Raw genomic sequence first — 20540 nt, 5'->3', positions numbered from 1 at the left:
TTCATGTCTCTCCAAGTTCATTCACCTCTCCCAGCACAGGGAGGGACCTTGGATTTGCCTTTTTGTTTCCTCTACTTCAGTGCCTAGTGGTCACTCAATGAATATTTGTTGAGTCACTGACCAGGGGTTATGGTACAACTGTAATCAATATGAAATTGATTCTAGTTTATAGAATCATAGAAGCTAGGACTAAAAGATCATGTATAAAATATATATTTTTATATTATATATGTGTTACAGATCATGTTTAACAGAGGCAAGAGGGAGTAGTGGCCAATGTGCTGGATTTATAGCCAGAAAGACCTGCATTCAAATAGTGCTCCTGACATTTACTAGCTATGTGACCATGGAGAGAGAAGAAGCAGCATTTATATGGCACCTTCTACATGCCAGGCACTGTGCTAAGAGCTTTTGCAAAGGCTTGGGCAAGTAACAACCTCCGTTAGCCTCAATTTCCTCATCTGTAAAAGGGGGATAATAATACCTGCTGTGAGGTTGAAATGAGGTAATACATATGAAGTGCATTATAACCTTAAAGTTCTAGATAGATATTATTGTAAGCAATAGATGAGTTGAAGTGAAGGGAGTTCCCACACCAAGAAATAAGACTAATTGGGAATGATGGCTATCTTCAAGTGTTTGAAGCTTTGGCATTGGAAAGGATGAGACTTGTTCTGTTTGTCCTGGGGGCACAACTGGGAGCAAAGGGTAAAAGTTGCAAAAAGGTTGATTTAGGTTCCATGGCAGGGGAAATTTCCAGAGAAACTTAAATATGGAATGGGCGGCTTGAAGTGGATTCTTCCTCCTTGGAAGTCTTGAAGCAAAGGCTGTTGAACACTAGCGGGCTAGGTTATAGTAGGGATTTCTTTCGTTGAACTTTTGAGGTCTTTTCCAACCCTCAAATTCTGATGTGTATATGGGACAAAAACAGACTACATAGCTACATAAAGTTTCATCCTGTGAAATTTTTCTAAGCTATCTTTTGCTTTGTTTTTAGCTGATCCGATTTTTACTTCAAAAACTAACCTATGAATACAGTTATTGAACTTCTTTCTAGTTTAGGGCCTGGTTAAATTATTTGCTTACGGTCACACAGTTAGCATGTGTCAGACGAACACTTGAATCCAGATCTTTCTGACTCTAGTCAGGTAACTAGCATTTATAAAATGTTTACTGCGTGCCAGGCACTGTGCTAAGCGCCCTGGAGGTATAAAGAAAGGCAAAAACAGCCCCTGCCTTCATGGAGCTTACAGTCTAAAGGGGGAGATTACATTTAAACAGCTACGGACAAACATGATACAGACAGCCTAAAGTGGAGATAGTTTCAGACTGAAGGATTAGCTGGAAACTCCTGCAAATAGGAGTTCACCGATGATGTGTTTAAGGGCTTTGGCGGGTTCCAGAAGAGCAACCTCCGACCAAAGAGGCGGTGCCCAGGGCGCCTCTAGGAAATTAGCTGCTAAGGCCCCACCCCTCAATCTTCGTAATGAGAGTCTGCTGGACGTCTCCTCTTTGCCCGCCCCACAGCTGCCAGCTAGGCTACTCAGGGACGTTGCCCCGCCTCCGCCACCCTCCCATTGGCCCAGCCCAGGCCCCTGCACGGCCTTTCCATTTTCCCGCTTTATTCCATGCCCTCTTCTCCGCCCGGCCAACCCCTCAACGTCCACAACTCCCCGCCCCCCCAACCCGCACCGCCCCCAGCTCTTTCCGTCTACTGTATTGTACGGAGCACAGTGCCCCGCCCTAGTTCTCCTCGCCCCTCCGCCTACTTAGCGGCCTCGCCCTTTTGGGGAGGGCCAACGGGGACTACGGGGCGAGTCCGCTCGGTAGGAAGTGGGAGGAGCCCCGGAGGAAGGTGGGCGGAGCGCCTCTCCCTAGGGCCAAAGGGGCAGAGGGCGGGGCTAGGGATTTGGGCGCCTCGTTGCCATGGTAGCAGGGAGGGAGGGAAGAAGAGGAGGAGGAGGAAGAGGAGGGAGGGGGATGTGGCAACGCCGCCGCCGCCGCCGCCACCGCCGCCGCAGCTGCTCGAGCGCCGCTGTCTCTTTCCCGGCGGCGGCTGAAGGGAGCAGCTGCGGGTCTCTGCCATATTGTGCGTCCCCCTCCCTCCCCCCCCAACATACACCCACCCACCCTCCAGAGGCACACGCCTGACGGTGAGTCCGGAACGCCGCCACCGCCGTCGCGGCGCCCTCCCTCCTCTCCCCCTCCCGCGCGGCTGCTGCTCGCGCTCGCTCGCGGTTCGCGCCTTCTCTCCCCCGCCCCCTCCTCGCAAGTTCGGCCCGGGTCGGAGGGAGGGGGGCGGGCGGCTGCTGCCGCTGAGGGAGCGTGTGCCTACCCGGACTCGGCTCGGGACAGACGCGAGCGGGAATGGAGGTCTGTGTGAGGGTGGCGTCTGGGAGCGGAGCCTGCCCTGTCGAGGGCCGGAGGTGGACGCTTCTACGGGGCTGGGGAAGGGTGGGGGGTGTCTTGTGTGGGAGAAGTTTTTTGAGGAGAGGTTTGACGCCCGCGGCGGGTGAGGTGTCAGTGCAGGCGGGGAATCCCCGCCGGGTGCCCTCCGCTGTGAGGCGTGCTGTGCCGCGAGGGGCTGGGGAAGGGGGACGAGGTTAGCCGGGGCAGGGACCGGCCGCGATTGGGGCAGGAAGGAAGTAACCACGTAGGACGATCGCTTAGTACTCGGGGCTAAAAATAATTGCAGAAGTGGGGAACTGCAGTTTGAGGGGGAGGGGGTGCCGAGGTGCCGGGTGCTGTCGGACGGCTCCCTCCCCTCCCCCCTCCGGTGTCAGCAGCTGCCCGAGCGGTTAGTGGCACTGGCCTGGTTTGGTCGGGCAGAGTGGGTGTTTATGTTGTGCAACACGGACACTTTGGCCGCGCGCTTGTTTGCGTGTGCGCGTGTGGCGACGTGATTGCCTTTGCCCTTCAGACCCTTTCCCTGGAAAATCGGGAGGCTTCTTGATGTGGAGGGAGGAGGAGGGAGGAAGGAAGGTTTCTCTTTATAGGGGTCATAAGGCACATGCTAAGCTCTTCCGCCTTACGCGTCCAGCCCTGCCCGGAGTAGGAGGAACAGGGCGGGGGGAGGGGGAGGAAGAAAGTGACCCGAGTGTCTCCTCCAGCCCTTCCCGTCCCCCCCTGCTCTTCCCAACTTCTTGAAACTGCATGTGTCCCCCGCAGCCCCTGGGGTTTGGGGTGGAGGAGGACCCCTTGGGCAGAGGAGCCTCAGCTCTGGCCCTTCCTGGTTGTAGCGGCAACCCCCCACGAGGAGGAGCGTATGCAGGCGAATGTCCCTCCTCCCCTGCCCTCTTTGCAAAAAGCAACTTTTTACTGGGCAAAAGGTGACTCAGCCTTTCTCTTTCCCCACCCTGTATCTATGAGCAAATGCCAATTGGGAAGAGGTAAAGCAGACCCCCTCCCCGGCCAAATGAAGCGATAACTTTATCTTTGGGTTAGCTTTTTTTCCTTTTCCCCCATTGTAGTTCGGATTTTGACAGACGTGTGGCCAGCTCCGGCTTAAAGAGGGCGAGCAGCTTTTTGGGGTCAGAGGCTTTACTAGAGCTAGTGTCTGTATAGCAAAGCTGCAGCTACCTTCTGGCACTGAATTGTCAGAAATAAGATGTCATTTCAGCTTCCTTTTGCACGTAGTTCTCGGATAACTTCTTGCCTTCTCTACCTTTTTGTTGACTCATCCTTAAGGTCTAGTGCTGGCTACTCTTAAGTAATTTAAACAGGAGAGATCAAGTTGATAGAATTATAGAGTCCCCCAGCTCAGGAAAATAACTCTCTCTATATCTATCTTGTGTAGATCTGTCATTAGATCTTGCTTTGATAAAATTTTTTAATTTGCTATTATTTTCTGTCAAAAGAGTTTTACTTTACCTCTAGTTTGTTTTTCTATTTTTAAATGGAACCTATTACCAGAAAGGATCTAGATAAGTTTTCTGCAGCTAGCAGAGTGCCTTAGTATTGGAGTTCAGCAACTGTTTGTTGATTGAGTTTATGTTATGAAAATATTCTTTGATTTTAGAAGTGAGCTGTTTAGTTATTTTGAACTACTGTGAAGATGAAATACATTTTCAGTGAATGGAATTTTAGTTTTGTATAGAATGCATGACAGCTGCAGTAATGTATGTGCAGATAAATTGAACATATGAAAGCATAATCTAGATTTGATATTTATGTGCTGAATTTCATAACTTTATGCTGCATATACTAAAAATATTACTTGGAAAACAGACTACCTAGCTACATAAAGTTTCATCCTGTGAAATTTTTCTAAGTTATCTTTTGCTTTGTTTTTAGCTGATCCGATTTTTACTTTAAAAACTAACCTATGAAAAGCATTAAGATGGGCATAATGTCCAAATAGGAAACTTTGGTTTTCTATTATCTGTCTTTGGAATAATGGCTGGGTAACAATGGAATGCAGTAATTGGATGACTGACAGTCAGTTGATTAAAAACATACATAGGAGGCTAATGGGGAAGGTAAGTGTATGGAGCAAGAAGACTTGAGTTGTTCCAATGAGGCCTTAGACATTAACTGTGTGAATCTGGGCAAGTCACTTAACCTTGTTTGCCTCAGTTTCCTCATCTGTAAAATGAGCTGGAGAAGGAAATGGCAAACCACTCTAGTATCTTTGCAAAGAAAACCCCAAAGGGGGTCAGAAAGAGTCAGACACAACTGAAATGACTGAACAACAACAGGAGGCTAACACCAAGATACTGTGCAGGAAAAGGCATGTGAAAATAAATGTAAAAAGAATGTGAAATAATTACTCTAGAACCTGATTGATCATCTTGTTGTCTTTCTTCAATTAAATAATACTATACTGGCAATATAATGTTGCCTAATAAATTATATGATCAGAATATCATAGCGACATCAGTCAATAATATCCGAGATTAATTTGTCCAAAAAGGAAAAATTCAACCACAACGGAACTTGAGAAATATGCCAAAAAGTACAGAAGGAATCATAGAAAGAAATAGAATTTTTTTGGTTAACATATACATTTTAAAACCAATTGTAAATAGTAGAATTTATGGTTTCATGTGCAGTCTTTAAAAAACTTGTACTTTGGAATATTTTTCTTTGGTTACTCAGTTTAGAGTTTTTAATGTCAAAAAACCTAGAAAAGTTTAGCTCAAAGAAGATTTAATTTTGGTTTGATTGATTGATTCATTCTACATTTGTTAAGTCCATTGATGCAAAGGGAGAAAAATAGAAGTAAAATCCATGCCCATTCCTCCCCCCACCCCCCAGGTTATAATCTGATAGCTCTGTTACTTAAGTTTCTTATCTGTTACTTTGTCATCTTTATTTCTGTCTTGCTCTTAATAAATTAAATATCTGCTTTCTTGTGGTCATATAAAAATTCATCAGCAAGTGATTAGGTACTATAAGGAAAACAAATTTTAAAAGATGTTTTTTGCCCTCAAATTGGGGAGGCAAGACTAACATTTCTGACATATTAATAAGAGCTGTTAATGTAATATTCTTAAGAGAGGTTTCAAGCTTCTTATCCTAGCACTAAAAAAATAAATTTGGTATTGACATATTTTGCTTTTTGTATCTGAATATATCCTTTGTCCTTTCCCTGCCCAATGACCCATGGGAGGGATAAATAAGTAAATAAATGAATGAATAAAAAGCAAAGAGGGAAAAAAGCAATTTAGCAAAACTAACCTACATTAGCTAGTTTGATGGTATATACAGAGTTCTATATCCATAGTTCTCCAAAGAAGGGAGATAATTTTCTTGTCTCGTCTCTGGGGCCAAGCTTGATTATTATAATCTTGCATTAGTCTGGCATTTAAGGCCCTCCATGCTATGGCTCCTTCCTACCTTTCCATCCAGACTAATTTCACATTACTCCCATTCATATATTCTATGTTGCGGCCAAACTAGCTCACTAGTGGTTCTCTGGACTCTATATGTCATACTCTGTATTGCATCCCTCCCCTCTTCCACTTTGAACCGCTAGCTTCTTTACAGGCTCTGGTGCCTTCCCTCATTTCCTGAGTTCATGGGATCACAGATCTGGAGCCTGAAAGAATCTTAAGAACTATCTATTCTTACTTTACAGAGGAGAAGTTAAGTGACCTGCTCAAGGGCACACTGGTAATAAACTTCATAGAAGATTTTAATCAAAATCCTCTGGCCCTAGAGCCAGGGTTCTTTTCCAGTTAGTCTGATAATGCTTTATCCCTCCTGAAATTACTTAGTATTTATCTGTGGATGTTTTGTATCCCTCTAGTAGGATGGAAGCTTCTTGAAGGTAAGGAATATTTTGTTTTTGTAATTCCAGTGATCTACCACAGTGCCTTGAACATAGTAGTTGTTTAATAAATGTTTATTTGTTAAATTTGTTAAAAGTGAGTGAAAGAACAGTAACCAATACAGGGCAATATGTGATCCTGTAATTTAAATGTTAAATTGTGTATTGCAAATTAAGTACTGTAGGTAACCTTTGAGGACTTGAGTAGTGAGGGTAAAGTTTCATGGAGAAAATAGGACTTGAGCCTAGAAATTGCTCAGTCTCCTGAACTTTTTCCTTTTCTGGTTCATCCTTCATACCACTACCACGAGATTAATCTTCTTAAGTAAAGCATTGTTACCTCTCTGCTCAAAAATGTTGATATTTTTCCATTACCTATAGAATAAGGTTCGAATTACTCTGACTAATGTTTAAGGCTTTTCAACAGTGTTCATTTTTAGCCTCATTCCTCCCTATTCTCCTACATGAAACTTTCAAGCCTGTTCTTTCTCACTATTTTCCTACATGAGAGACCGAATTGGGATACCCACTTTTCCTAAAATGTAACTTGTAAGCCACCTGGAAGGCAGAAAGTACATCAGTTCTGCCTAATTGTAATACTCTCCCATTTCTTCATCTATGAAAATCCTAAGGCCCAGCTCATCTTTTTCAAGGTCCAAGTTTTCCTTGATTACATAAACTGAAATTTTGTGTACCACTGATATAGCACTTAACTGATAATTTACATTCCCATTTAAATCTGTTCTCATCCTGAGAGGCAGCCAGTTTCATAGAGCACTGGACCACGAATTGTCCAAGTTTCCCTCTGTATTATTGGTGCTATTTGGGGCAAATCATTTAAACTCTAAGGCTCAGTTTCCTCTTCTGTAAAATAGGTAATTTTACTGCTCACCGCATAGGGTAGTTAGGAAAGTGCTTTGTAAGACAGACTGCTCTATTTGACTGATCTAATAACCCCTGAATATCAATATTGATGCACTCATTTTTACTATTTCCCATTTTTCTACAAAAAAGGGGAGAAGATTGATTTATTTCATTGACTCTTCACCATAATGGTTAGCCATTTGGCTATTAGTAGTCATTAAAAATCTACTATCCATGTTGATGTATACACTTGTTCAGAACAAGTAATATGAAGATATAAATTGGGTATGTGTACCCAATGAAATTATAAGCTTCCTGGCCTTGTACTTTCTATTTCCCAGAGGTATACAGTAGGCCTTTCATAAATAATTTTTTGGTTGAAAGGTTTGTAATAACAGTGTAAGAGAGCACTGAATTTAGAATTGGAAGCTTTGAGTTCTAATCTTAGCCCTTTGTCATTTACTAGCCATGTGACCCTAGACAAAGGACTGAACTTTTTGGAACTTCAGTTTCCTCGTCGGTAAAATGTGGGATAATAATTAGACTGCTCACTTCATGGAGTTGTTTGTGAAGATTAAATGACATAACAAGTTGCTCTTTAAAGTGGAGGTATTATATAAATAAAAACAGTTTATTGTTCCAGATGAGGCCAATGAGCAAGTGCGGAGGGAGCAGAAGAAGCCTTGTAGGTTGTAGTGGATGATAAGACTGGATACAATAAGGTTCAGATTTTAGAGGGCCTTGAAAACCTGGCAGAGTTTAGATTTTAATATGTAGATAACAGCCATTTGAAGGTTTTTAAACTAGAGTGACATGGTGAAAACAGTTTTTAAGAAAGATTAGTTGGGCAGCAGAGTGTAGGTCTTTGAAGTGTGCAGGGCAGCCAGTTTATAGTGAGAATGGAGAGAATAAAAAATTTAAGTTGGAAGGAATCACACAAATTTATCTAACCCATACCAGAACAATAATTTCCCCATTACAAATAACATTGCCAAAGAGAGGTCATACCGCTTCTGCTTGAAGAACTCTGTGAAGGGCAGCTATTACTTTCCCCAACGAGCTCTTTTTTTGGGGGGGGGGGCTAGGCAGTGGGGTTAAGTGACTTGTCCAGGGTCACACAGCTAGTAAGTGTCAAATGTCTTGAGGTCATATTTGAACTCAGGTCCTTCTGACTCCAGGGCTGGTGATCTATCCACTGCTCCACCTAGCTGCCCCTACCCAGCAAGCTCTTTTACTTTGGGACAGAGCTAATCCTTGAAAAGTTTTTCCTTAGATAAATCCCAAATCTGCCTCTTTGCAGCTTCCAGCCATTTGCTCCTGGATATATCTTCTAGGACTAAATAGAACAAGTAAAATAATTCTTAGAGAGACCAACCTTTATGTTGACCCATCTAAGTCTTCTCCTGGCTACCCATCTCTAATTATTTCATTTTATAGGACACTTCATCATACTAGTTGCTTTCCTCCAGAAACTCTTCAGCTTGTCAATGTCTTTCCTAAAAAGTGGGACTCAGATATGGTTTGACCAAGGCAGAATATGGTAGAACTAGAGCTTCTCTGCTTTTCAGTACAGCCTTTTTGGCTGTCAAGGCACATTTTTGTTGTCTCATTGAGCTTTCAATCTGCTAACATATTTAGATCTTTTTTACACATATTGTTTTCTAGGCAAGCCTCCCACTTCTTGTACTTGTGTAGATTTTTTGGGTTTAATTTCATCTTGATTCAACCTAATTTTTTTTGAAAGTTTTTATATTTTTTTTCAATTACTTATAAAAACAATTTTTAACACTCATTTTTTAAAATTTTGAGTTCTAAATTCTCTCCCTCCTTGAGAAGGCAAGCAGTTTGATATAGATTATATATGTGCAGTCATTTAAAACATATTTCTATATTAGACATGTTGCAGAAGAAAACAGACCAAAAAAAAAAATCCAAGAAAAATAAAATTAAAAAAAAAAGTATGCTTCAGTCTGCATTCAGTCTCCATCATTTCATTCTCTGGAGGTGGATAGAATTTTTCACCTTAAGTCCTTTGGAATTGTCTTCGATCCTTGTATTTCAGCCTAATATTCTAGCCTATTGTCTTCTTTGTACTAACTGCTATCCAGTGTGCTAACTCCTAATGTTTGTGTCATCTGCAAATTTGATGAGCATCATATCTATCCCTTGATTCAAATTGCTGTCTCCATATGGTTACCAAAATGATATTACTTGCTAGATCCAATGACTTCTTGGTCCTCAACTCTCTTGACTTTTCTTCAGCTTTGGACATTGTGTTCTCTGGTTTCTGTGATGCTACTCTCTTGGTTTTCCTATTCAGTCTTTTGCTGGATCATTATAATTTCCTCATGACTTTGTCCTGGACCTTCTTAGTCTAAACTCTCCCTTGATGATCCCTTGCTTTTAGTTATTACTTCTATTCAAATGAATTTCCATATGTATGTATCTAACCCTTATCATCCCTTTCCTAAGCTTTTGGCCTACATCACTGCTTGTATGACATCTCTATGAATGTCCCATAGGCATCTTAAACTCATTATGTCTAAAATAGAACTCATCTTTCCCCCTAAACCAAGCCCTCTGACAAATGTCCCTATTTCTATGTAGGGCACCACCATCCTTGTAGTAACCCAGGCTCACATCCTTAGTGTCACCTGCTCTTACCTTTCTTCCTTCCCTGTTGTCCCACCTTCCCAGTATTTAATCAGTTGCTAGGTCTTGATGAATTCTACTTCCACATATCTTGCCAAGATACCTAAACTCTAACTTTGTCATTGGGCATTTTACTTGTGAAAAATAAAGAAATATATAATTTTTAAAAATTAATTTATTTTTAGTTTTCAGCATTCACTTCCATAAGCTTTTGAGTTTTAAATTTTCTCTCCCTCCTTCCCCAAGATGGCATGCAATCTGATATAGGTTTTACATATACAGGGAATATATAACTTTTAAGACTCCCATCTCATTTTGTTGTAAAATTACTTTGTTTTCAATCAAACAACAGACATTTATTCAACACCTATATTTCAGGAATTAAGGAGAAGCAAAAACAGCCCCTCTACCTTTAAGGAACGTGACATTCTGGTGGGGAAGGGAGGGAATGACAACATGTACATAAAAGGTATGTACAAGATACATTCAAAGTAGATAAAAGGTAACCTTAGAGGGAAAGTACTTTTGATCCTGCCAAAGTGAGTATTCTATTCCTGTGTTCCTTAAATTCATTGTGGGGTGGATAATTATTACTGTTCCTTAGGAAGTTTGCATGTAGGAGTTAAGGGAACTAAGCTGGTCATTGGAAAAAAGGTAGGACTTAACTCTGCTTTTTTGTCTTGATGGTATTTTCACAGTGTTTACATTTTTAAAATCACTTGTGCAATTCTGAAATCTTTTTCTCTTCAACTGACTTTATGATGGGGCATGCTTGCTTACACAGTGGAAAAAAAATTAGGTTGAGGAACTAAAAAATTCATAGATCAAAGTTAGTTGGAAGAGTGATAATATACTTTGTTTTCGGGTATTTTTGTTTAATAATAGAATAGTGGTAGCATTCTTAATTATGACAACAATGGTTATTAATAGAACAATGCTATAGAAAGACCATAGAAAATTTATTGTATGGTAAATAACAATGCTTAGTGAATGAAGATTTTAATTAACTGATTGATTTGGTTATCCAGCAAATCTCTTTAAATTTTAATCATTATTAAAATTCTTTCAAAAATTTATTTGTGCTTATCATTTCTCATCTCATTTCTTATTTCTTCTGAAATTGAGTAAACTGAGGGGTACGAATGTAATTTCTGTTTAAATATAGCCAATTGAAAATAATATAATGTAATCTGGCTTTTCCTCAGGGTCATTGTTCTGAAAAATCTGTTTTTATCTATGTTTCTATACATTGAGAAGAATGAGATGAATTTGTACTGTGCAGGATATATTTTCGAAGTAGGCTTTTTGAACAAATCCCTGATTAAGTTGTTTTCTTGTGATTTGATGCTTTCTTATAAGATTGAGAGAGCCACAAAACAAAACAAAACAGCTAGTTGAGAGTTCGAGTTTAAGGCTTAACACACTTGGTTTAAGGACAAAGTTATGCATCCTTGTCAAGAGGTACTATAAAAATATTTTAATTATTCAAAGGATCTTCTCACAATATCCTTTTAAAATAACTAGATGGCAGTTATTTCTTTTGTCATTTTACTTGTGAGAAACTGAGGTACACTGAGTATAAAGGCAATGAGATAAAGATATCAATGAATTGTTTGGTTGCTGGTGCATATAATTGAGAATCAGGGATAGCCACTGGAAAAACCTTAGCTTTTGCATTCCTCTATGAAGTTCCAGAAACCTGGGTCCTCCTAAAGACTTTTAAAATTTTCCTTCATTTATTACATTTTTTAAAAAAGAAATCTCAATTTAATTCTAAAACAATTTAAGTTTTTTTTAAAAGTTCTCTAACTTTCCAAAATTGAAATTTTGGAGGATGTTCTTGTCACATTTTTTATACCCACTAAAATTTTGGGAAGTATTAACCTTTTTACAAATTTACTAAATTCTTTGAAAATTATATTTAAGCCTGGCTAATTCTTTTAAAAATCATACTTTATAACTTTAATATGTCTATCACAGGTTATGTATACCCAAAAGCATTGAAATCTGTTCAGTGGCCTTGATTATTTCCGTCTAATGAGAGAGCACTTAAGAATCAATTACTGCCTTTAGGGAGCATGTGGAGGGGTCATGGGATTATTTTTCTATTTAGATACACTTAAAGTGTTTGTGCTCTAAGGGTATTGCCTCAGGTTTCTCTATTTTTTAAAAACAGGACTGAACTTTAAATATACATGGACTGTCTAGAAGTTCTATGGAGCAAGAATTTTATAAACACTTTATGTGATACTAAAAGTTTAACTTTTTTGGTGCTGGATGACTTTTTTTCTTTTAGAGGTATTAATCACATAGAGGAACAAAATATTGGGAAAAGCTTGATTTGGAATTCTTTTTTTGTACATTGTAGAGGTAAGGAAGGTTACCTAAATCACTAGCACCAGGTTCAATGGGTATCATGAGCTACGACATCATTTTCATAGAGCTATGCTATCAGTACCTTTGAGAGATTCAATATTGATTGATACTTTTTATAAATGGAATTTTACATGGTATAATATCATTAGTGTCTTATGTGATGGTATTTTAAAATAATGAAAATGTCATTCAAAAAAAATTTTAGAGTGAAATAGCTAACTTTGCTACTTTGGATTTATGAGCTCAATGTGGGTATGCTGCCAATAATGTGGATCTCAACCCATCTATGCCCTCTCATCATTTTCTAGATCTTTTTGACATTGTACAGATACCAATGGAATATACAAGATACCATCAATTACTTCATCTTCATCAGTTACTATAAAATAGTTTATTTCCCTCCGTGGTGGGATATATGGTATAGTGGATTGAGGACTGGCCTTGGAGTCAAGAAGACTCGGGATCAAGCCCTGTCACAGACACATACTGGGGGGAGCAAGACACAGTCTCTCAGTCCATTAGACAGCTCCTTAAGTTAAAAATGAGTTAGTTCTTCTGCATTAATGGAGGGAATTTTCAATTCAGGAGCTCTGTCTGTGCCAGTAAAATCACAGATCCAGCAACATCCCCCCCCAAAAAAACCAAAGCTTATATATTGTGAGGGAAATAAAGTGTAAACATTGTTATTAAGTAGAGAACTGAGATGTCTGGGAAATAAGAAAAGAAATGCTCACCTAAGTTCACAAAACTGACCTTGGAAAAGAAAACATGCTTTTGCTATGATTTTAGTTGCATTCTAGATGTTTGTGTGAATGAATAAATATAGTAGTGCTTAGAAAATATGCATGACAACAAGATAATAGGTGAATAATTTTATAAGTACAACTCCTTTTCATGGCATTTGGTATAATTATAAAACAAAACTTAGGGGTTTGGAGTAGTATTATTTAAAGCATTTTTAGGAGACCAAATAGGACAATGCTTTCAATGTGTAATTACTTTTTAATCTGTAGGGGGTTTTTTTTCCCCCCATTTACAGGTTTATAATATATTTGTAATAGTACATTTATATGTTCCTATACTTTATTGGATTCATTTTTATTGCTACGGATATTCTATCCAGCTGTCTTGCCTCCTGCCTTCCTTGTCCAAGTTTTTCTGTAAATTCTCTATAGATTTTTCTTATAGGCCCTCCTCATGAACATCAACCCTCATGGATATCAACAAGCCAGACTGTCCAAATTTTACTATGCCTTTACTATTACTATTTAATCAGTGTGCTTCCTTTACCAGTCTTTCATGAGTGTGATGATATCTTCTGTAGGTAATGTCACAGAATTCCAGAGACTTTTCAACTAGTCCAGTGCTAAAGAATATTTTCAGCTACAACTCCAGTAAGTGGTTGTCTGATCTCTGTATGAAGATGGCCTGCCATTACCTCCTGAGGCAGCCCATTCTACTTTGGGATAGCTTTAATTGTTGGGACATTTTTCCTCATGGCACCCCTAAATTTATTTCTTCGAAACTTCTGCCCTCCGAGGTCAAGCAAAACAAATTCAATTATTCTCCCATGAAGCTCAACAAGCAATTCTTGAAGATATTTATCATGACTCCTCTAATTCTTCTCTTGGTTAAATGTCCCAAGCGTATATGCTGAGGTCTGTTTATACCTACTACATGTCTTTTCGTTGATCTTTGCTTCACCTGCAATTATAATTCTTCACTTGTGTTCAATGTAGTTACTGCTGGGAGAATAATAGCGTTAACAAGGTGAGCTTTAACATTAATGACAGTTTAAGATCATGGAAAATGTTATAAAAAGTTCCTGAATACCATTTAGGCTGATCTCTTCCATAGCCCTCTGGGTTCAGCTTTTTGTCTATGTGCAATTTATTTCCCAGAAATACATTATTTTTTCCTATGTGGAGAGTTAAAGCAGTCTCTTTTGAATGACAGTGGATCTCAATGAGAAGGTCCCTGTAGCCTTCCAGGAATTGATAAAATTAGCACAATGTCATCTGCCAGCATCCTCTCTGTCAATTGAGCTTTGAATCATCATATCATCCATGGCAGTGGTAAATAGTCTCCATGTTTAATATTGGCACTCCTTAGGCTGTGAAGGAAGTTTATCTCTTTGGTCCTGTGTTCACCCAATCTTATGTTATTTCAACATGTGTTTAGCATAGCGCATGACATTTCATTAGTAGTTTTAAAATAAATATTCATAGCATTAATATGAGTGCTTCAATATAGTCTAATGAATGAATTACCAAGGATTTTCAATACAGACACCTTCCTAGGCAAATCTGTCACTGAGAACAGGCCAATCACAAATTATCTTAATCTGTACTTCCTCTTTTCTTATTCCTATCCCTGTGTTTCTTTTCTTTTTTGATGAGGAATTTCATAACCTTTCCTTGCTTTTTTGCATGTAGACTCAAAACAGGTTGGCTAGTAACTAATTTAGAACACAGAAAATACCTTGTTACTAAAATGTACTTTCCCATGACATTCTGTTAGTAGGGGAGCTTGGATTTAATGTTATCAGAATGAGTCATGTTACATGCATCATTCAGCCACTCAGTGGTCTTCAGGAATACACTTTTCAATCTTGCTTCTTTGTTAAGTTTTTATAAGAAAAATCTGCCTTGTTTTCATATATATATATGTATATATGTATATATATGTGTGTATATATATATGTATATATGTATATATATGTGTGTATATATATATATATGTACCAGCTCTGTGCAGGATATTGGATAGGTGCTGAAGATGCAAAATGAAGTAAAATTCAGACTTCAGATATCCTTAAGAAGCTTCCCAATCTAGTGGGGAAATAGAGGGATAAGATATTTATGCAAATATCTGTGATGCAAGCCAAAATATAATCCCTAGTGCAAAGGAGAAAACCAGATAAAATACTGTGAGAAAGGTTACTTGAAATTGGGAAGAGGATATAGATCATTCTAGAAGAAAGTCAGTATTACTTGAATTTTATTTCTGATTAGTATTTGGATTGTTGAAGAACTGGAAAGAACTTTAGAGGGGTTCTCATCCAGTTCTCCATTTTTTAGATGAGGAAACTTGAGGCTAAGAAGGACTGTAATTTTTCTCTCCCCTCTTTTTTTTTTATGTCTTATTTTTAGGCTTAATTTTACTTTGAATGTTTTATTGATCCCTTTTGTCTTTATATAAGTCATTTCCCACTCTTCCTTCAGCTTGAATCCTTCCCAAAGAAAAAAAAAACAATTAAGCAAAAACATTTAATAGAGGACCTTGTCCGAAAATACATACAAGATTCTGGACAAGTACATCTTGCCTCAGAGAAGTTTTAATTTGTCATGGTCATCACAGAGAGTTAATGGCAAAAGCAGGCCTAAAACCCAAGTCTGACTCCAGGCTAATTTTCTGCTATACCATGTTGTTCTTCCAGAATTAATACTTTTCAAATGGTTCTGTGATCTTATCAGTTCAGGAGCTCACTCCAGTGATGCAAATTGCAACCCATCTAGACCTACCTATCCTGTGCAACTCTTGAACATATTCTCCTATAACTTCACTATAGGAGGTATACCTAATATTCTGGAGACTGTTCTTTTTTTCTTTTTTTGTTTTTTAAATTTTTATTTATTTATTTTGTTTTATTTTTCTTGTTTATTTGTTTGACTAGGCAGTGGGGATAAGTGACTTGCCCAGGGTCACACAGCTAGTGAATATTATGTGTCTGAGGCCAAATTTGAACTCAGGTTCTCCTGACTCCAGGACTGTTGGCTCTATCCACTGCGCCACCTAGCTGCCCTATTTATTTTGTTTATTGGTGTCTTTTCTACATTACCTAAATATCTCCTAGAATCCTCCATCACCCCTCAGAGAGCCTTCCCATATAAAAACAAAATGTTTTTAATGAAAAAAAAAAAGGACAAAACCAATCTCAACACTGAAAAGTCTGAAAATATATGCAGTGTTTCATACCTGTGGATCTTCCACCTCTGCAGAGAAGTTTGGGGGGGAGGGGGAACGGATGGACAGGGTGAGGATGTCTTCTCTCCTTCGGTGTTACTTGTTCTTTCTAATTCTGTAATGTCAACATTCAGTTGTTTTTGTGGTTGTTATCCTTTCCATATAAATGGTTGTGCTCATTATGTATATTGTTTTCTTGATTCTGCTTGCTTTGCATCAGTTCATCTTTCCACTTTTGTCTGTATTCATCATATTTCTTATAGCACAGTAATACTCCATTACATTCATGTATCATCTTTTATTTATCCATTCCTCAAAAGAGTGACATCTACTTTGTTTCTAATTCATTGCTATCACAAAAAAATTGCTGCTTTAAATATTTTGGTGAATTTGGAAACTTTCATGTCATTTGGAATATGTGCATAGTAAGAGAATCTCTGGTTCAAAGGGTATTTGTATAATTCCAAATTACTTTCAATAGTGGTTATTTAGCTCCACCAAAAATGCACTAATGTGCCTATCTTCCCATAAGTTTTCCAACATAGATCATTCTCATCTTTTGTCATCTTTGTCCATTTATTTGCTGGGTGTGAGGTGAAATCTTAGATTCATTCTGATATTCATTTCTTTTATTATTGTGAATTGACACATTATTCTTTCATATGGAAGTTAGTCGTTAGTAATTCTTTTGAGAACTGTTCGCATCCTTTGAAAAACTATTTGTTGAGAACTGGCTTTTGGTTAATCATACACATATATAATGTATCTTCTTTCACACACACACAATTATAGAATAATAGGCCTAGAGTTGGAAGGGGTTTGGCGGACAATCTGGTCTATACACACACTCCCATTTTACAGATGAGGAAATGGAGATGCCCATGGATATTATAAAGTGACTTGCCCAAAGTCTCACCAAATAGTAAGGATCAGAGGTGATATTTGAACCCCAACTTTCTTACTCCAGTGTTATTGCTTCATGAATTTCTTTTTCTGCTGTTTTTGAAAGTGGTTGCAGTGAATTGAAAGAATGATCAAATGGTTACTTAACCCTGCACAAACTTTAGCAGTCATTATGATTAACTGCAAAACATGAATCATAGGGAATATGGATGTTCTAACTTTAAAAAAAATAGGCAGTGAGAAGCCTGATCATGAGGTAGAACCAAATATACTAGTTATTCCAGCATTGTGGATGTCTGGAATAGATATCTGGAATAGGATTTGGGAGAGTTTTCAAAGTATTTTGTACTTTACTCCATGCAATCCTGAATTAACTGGAATTTCTTTTGCTTGATTAGTATATATGTTATATACTAATTATTACATATACAAATGTTATTACTAGATTGACGGTATAGCTACATGGTAGCTAGCTAGTCCATAAAGACAGCTGTCATTTTTAATTTTAAAAATCTAGATATTTCATGCTGAGTATCACATCATTAGTATCTGGGGAAATATAAGACTTTTTTATTTAGATAATTGTACTGGGTTAGAGCTAATTGCATTTTAAGTAGGATTGATTTAACTATCTCCTATTAAATTAAACATGATGTTATAATGCAATTGCATTTAAATAGGCTTTTTTCCTTTATGGTGAGCTTAGGAAATAATAGATTATATGCTGTCAAGTTGTAAAATTCAGTGAAGTGATTTAGAATTTCTAGAAGCAAATTACTTTTGAGTTTGTTTTATTTCTATTTAAGACTTTACAGAAAAGATCAATGCTATTAATAAGATAAAGTATCCTCTACCTTTATTAAGTTTATTTCTGATCATTATTGTATTTTAAATAGTTGCTTGTTTTCCGACAGTAATATATGAAGTAATTGAGTAAAAAAATGGTTGGATAGTTTGACTGCATGACAGACTGTAATTATGGCAAAGATTCAAGGTCATTGAAACCATATTACACATAAATTTTGATGACAAAAAAAACCTAGTGGCTATTCTGAAGTGCCAACAGAATTTACCCTTGCACTCTATAGTACCTTAGATTCATTGACTTATACATTTCTGAAATGAACTTTATTCAATGTGTACAGATTACTTTTTAAAAGTGCCATTGAAAGCTGTCTGTCAGAGAACAAAGCCAGTTTAACCAGTACCCATATCACCTGGAGCACATAACAGGTGGGCAGTCCTTCTAATTATGAGTGATGAGTGTAATTAGCATTTTATCCTTTTAATTTTTCTCCACGTCTAACAAATAATTTTTTATTTGAGGCTTGTATAGATTGTTGTGACAGTTTAAAAATGTAGAGATTCTTAGGTTTGGATTTGCTTGTTAATTATGATTTGTAATTTGCATGTTAATCTTGCTGTACTTTTATGAAATGTCTAGATAATAGAAGAATTTTATAAGTTTGGTTTCTGTTAGCAGTATGCTTAGCAAAATATAGTACAAACAGCCATGTTTCTTAGTAGAAAATGTTTTTGCTTTCTATATTTGGGTCTGCATTGTCTTTTGTAATGATGCTTTTTGAATTATCTATGTCCCCACTGTGGGAGAGGAAGTATTTGCTGACAATATAAGGGCCATTTTATAAAAAATTGTTTTCCTGAGACTATGAACTTTTGTCTTTGTGTCTCCAGCCCTCATAGGGTGTTATCTGCCCTATCTCCTCCTTCAACATAATAGGTTCTAGAATCAGATTTTGGAACTGGAAATAGATCTCAGAGGCCAGTGAGTCCAAATTCTTCATTTTATAGTTGAGGAAATCAGAGCTCAGAGAGATGAAGTGACTTGAGTAGGGTCACACATGTAATTAGTATCTAAGAAGAGATTTGTCTGTACCCAGGCCTTCCAGATTCCAAGTCTAGTAACCTCTCTAGAATTAAATGTATTGCCTCATTTTCTTAAGATGTTTATTGATTATCAGCAACATGTTTTACTTTGAACGTGTATATAAAACCATTTCACTTCTCAAACTAGTGAATATGACAGATATTGAAAATATGGAAAGGGGAATATAGTGCATGATGTAGAGCTTCTGGTTTTCATAAATATTTGCCAGTAAATCAAATCTTTACAGAATTCAAGAGTTTTGTTTTTTAAGTTGAAACTATTGTTTTCCACATTCAGACTATATAATTCCAGGGTTTTTACTTTCTAGTGAGTGTCGTTTTTGGTTACACATTGACTTTTTAAATCTCCTCTAAGAATGATTTTTCTTAAGATTTAGAGAAATTATTTAGGTAGGTCTGGACCTTAAACACTTTCTAAGAGTATTTATTTAACCAAATTTTGGAAGCAGGAAGACTCAATGTAATATACCAGAATAAAAATTTCTTAAATGTTATTGTATTCTGCCTTTGAAAGATTAAAATAAATTTTCAAATGACCATTATTTGTTACCCATTTAAAAAATAGTTTAAAAAGTTTTTCTGTGAAAATAGCTCTTTGACCCCTTTGTGTTTTGTCCCTTTTTGTTGTTTTGCTTAAGACTGCAGCTGCACACATTTTTCAACAGATCACATGCCATGTCACCTAAATCTATGACCAAGAGGCAGTTTTATCCCTAGGAGACCATAATGCTTCAGTTGTCCTGGATACATGACATCATGTTGTATTGTAATCAAATAGAAGCCTTTTGCAATGCATCTGGGATTTATATCTGATCTCCAGTCTGAGTAGCAGGTCTTCATGAGATGGACAGTGTCTTATTATGGAAAAAACTGTGAAAATTGAGAATTGTTAAACTGATGAGAAAAATGATTCTCCTTTGTGGATTTTAGTTTGTCAGAAGTCCTCTTAAGTTCTAAGTTGTTTTGAAATTGTGATGCAACCTTATAATTTTTGCTACTAAATTATTCATTACTGGTAACTTAAATGTTGGGAATGAATGTTTAGTAAGAATTTGATTTTCCCTTTTTTCCCGAACTGAGACATTCTTCTGTTTCAGCAACTTATGTTTAGTATCTGTAAGATATTAAAATGTTTTGTGTGTCCTGTTGTTTTAACTATTGGAGGGAAGGTAGCATCTTCTCATAACTAACTGATATTAATGATCTCTTTCTAAAAGATTGGGATTATGAAGAGAAGGAACCCAGAGTTTGAATGGAAACTTGTTTCCCTTTATAATAGATACTAATCTAAGGCTAGATTTACACTAGTAAAATGAATTGTAGAACTGAGTCAATTAAATAGGCTAGTCAAGCAAAAACTATTACCTTTCAGCAAACATCTTTGAGTTCCTTCTGTGTTCCTATCAGTATTCTGGCATGCTAGGGAAGGTCTGAATTAATTGTATAGCTCAGCTCTCACTTTATAAGGGCATACCTGGCCTACTTAGTCAAATAAATGGCTTTCTGGAAAAAAAGAAAATGGGAGAAACACCATTGGTTACTGCCCAATTCTCCCATGACAGTCCTTTTACCTGGGAAATGTTTGAAATTTGCAGATGAA

At 37.7% G+C, this 20540-nt stretch overlaps 1 protein-coding gene across 3 annotated transcripts in view; it reads left to right on the top strand.

Annotated features, from left to right (window-relative positions):
• The first annotated feature begins 2065 nt into the window (after nucleotides 1-2065).
• The window catches only part of FOXN2 (forkhead box N2), a 68944-nt gene continuing 50469 nt past the window's right edge, over nucleotides 2066-20540 (top strand). The window contains exons 1-2 of one of the 3 annotated variants that reach the window (XM_027865444.1): nucleotides 2135-2153; nucleotides 10166-10256. The gene's annotated coding sequence lies outside the window, so the exon portion shown is untranslated. Of the gene's footprint in view, nucleotides 2154-2289; nucleotides 2374-10165; nucleotides 10257-20540 lie in introns of those variants that run through there. The other 2 variants (XM_027865441.1, XM_027865442.1) reach the window with 2 other exon arrangements.

The sequence above is a fragment of the Vombatus ursinus genome, unplaced genomic scaffold, assembly GCF_900497805.2.
Source record: "Vombatus ursinus unplaced genomic scaffold, bare-nosed wombat genome assembly UNPS02014778.1, whole genome shotgun sequence".
Taxonomy (NCBI): domain Eukaryota; kingdom Metazoa; phylum Chordata; class Mammalia; order Diprotodontia; family Vombatidae; genus Vombatus; species Vombatus ursinus.
The sequence above is the reverse complement of the archived record's forward strand: the minus strand, read 5'-3'. Positions and strand labels throughout refer to the sequence as shown.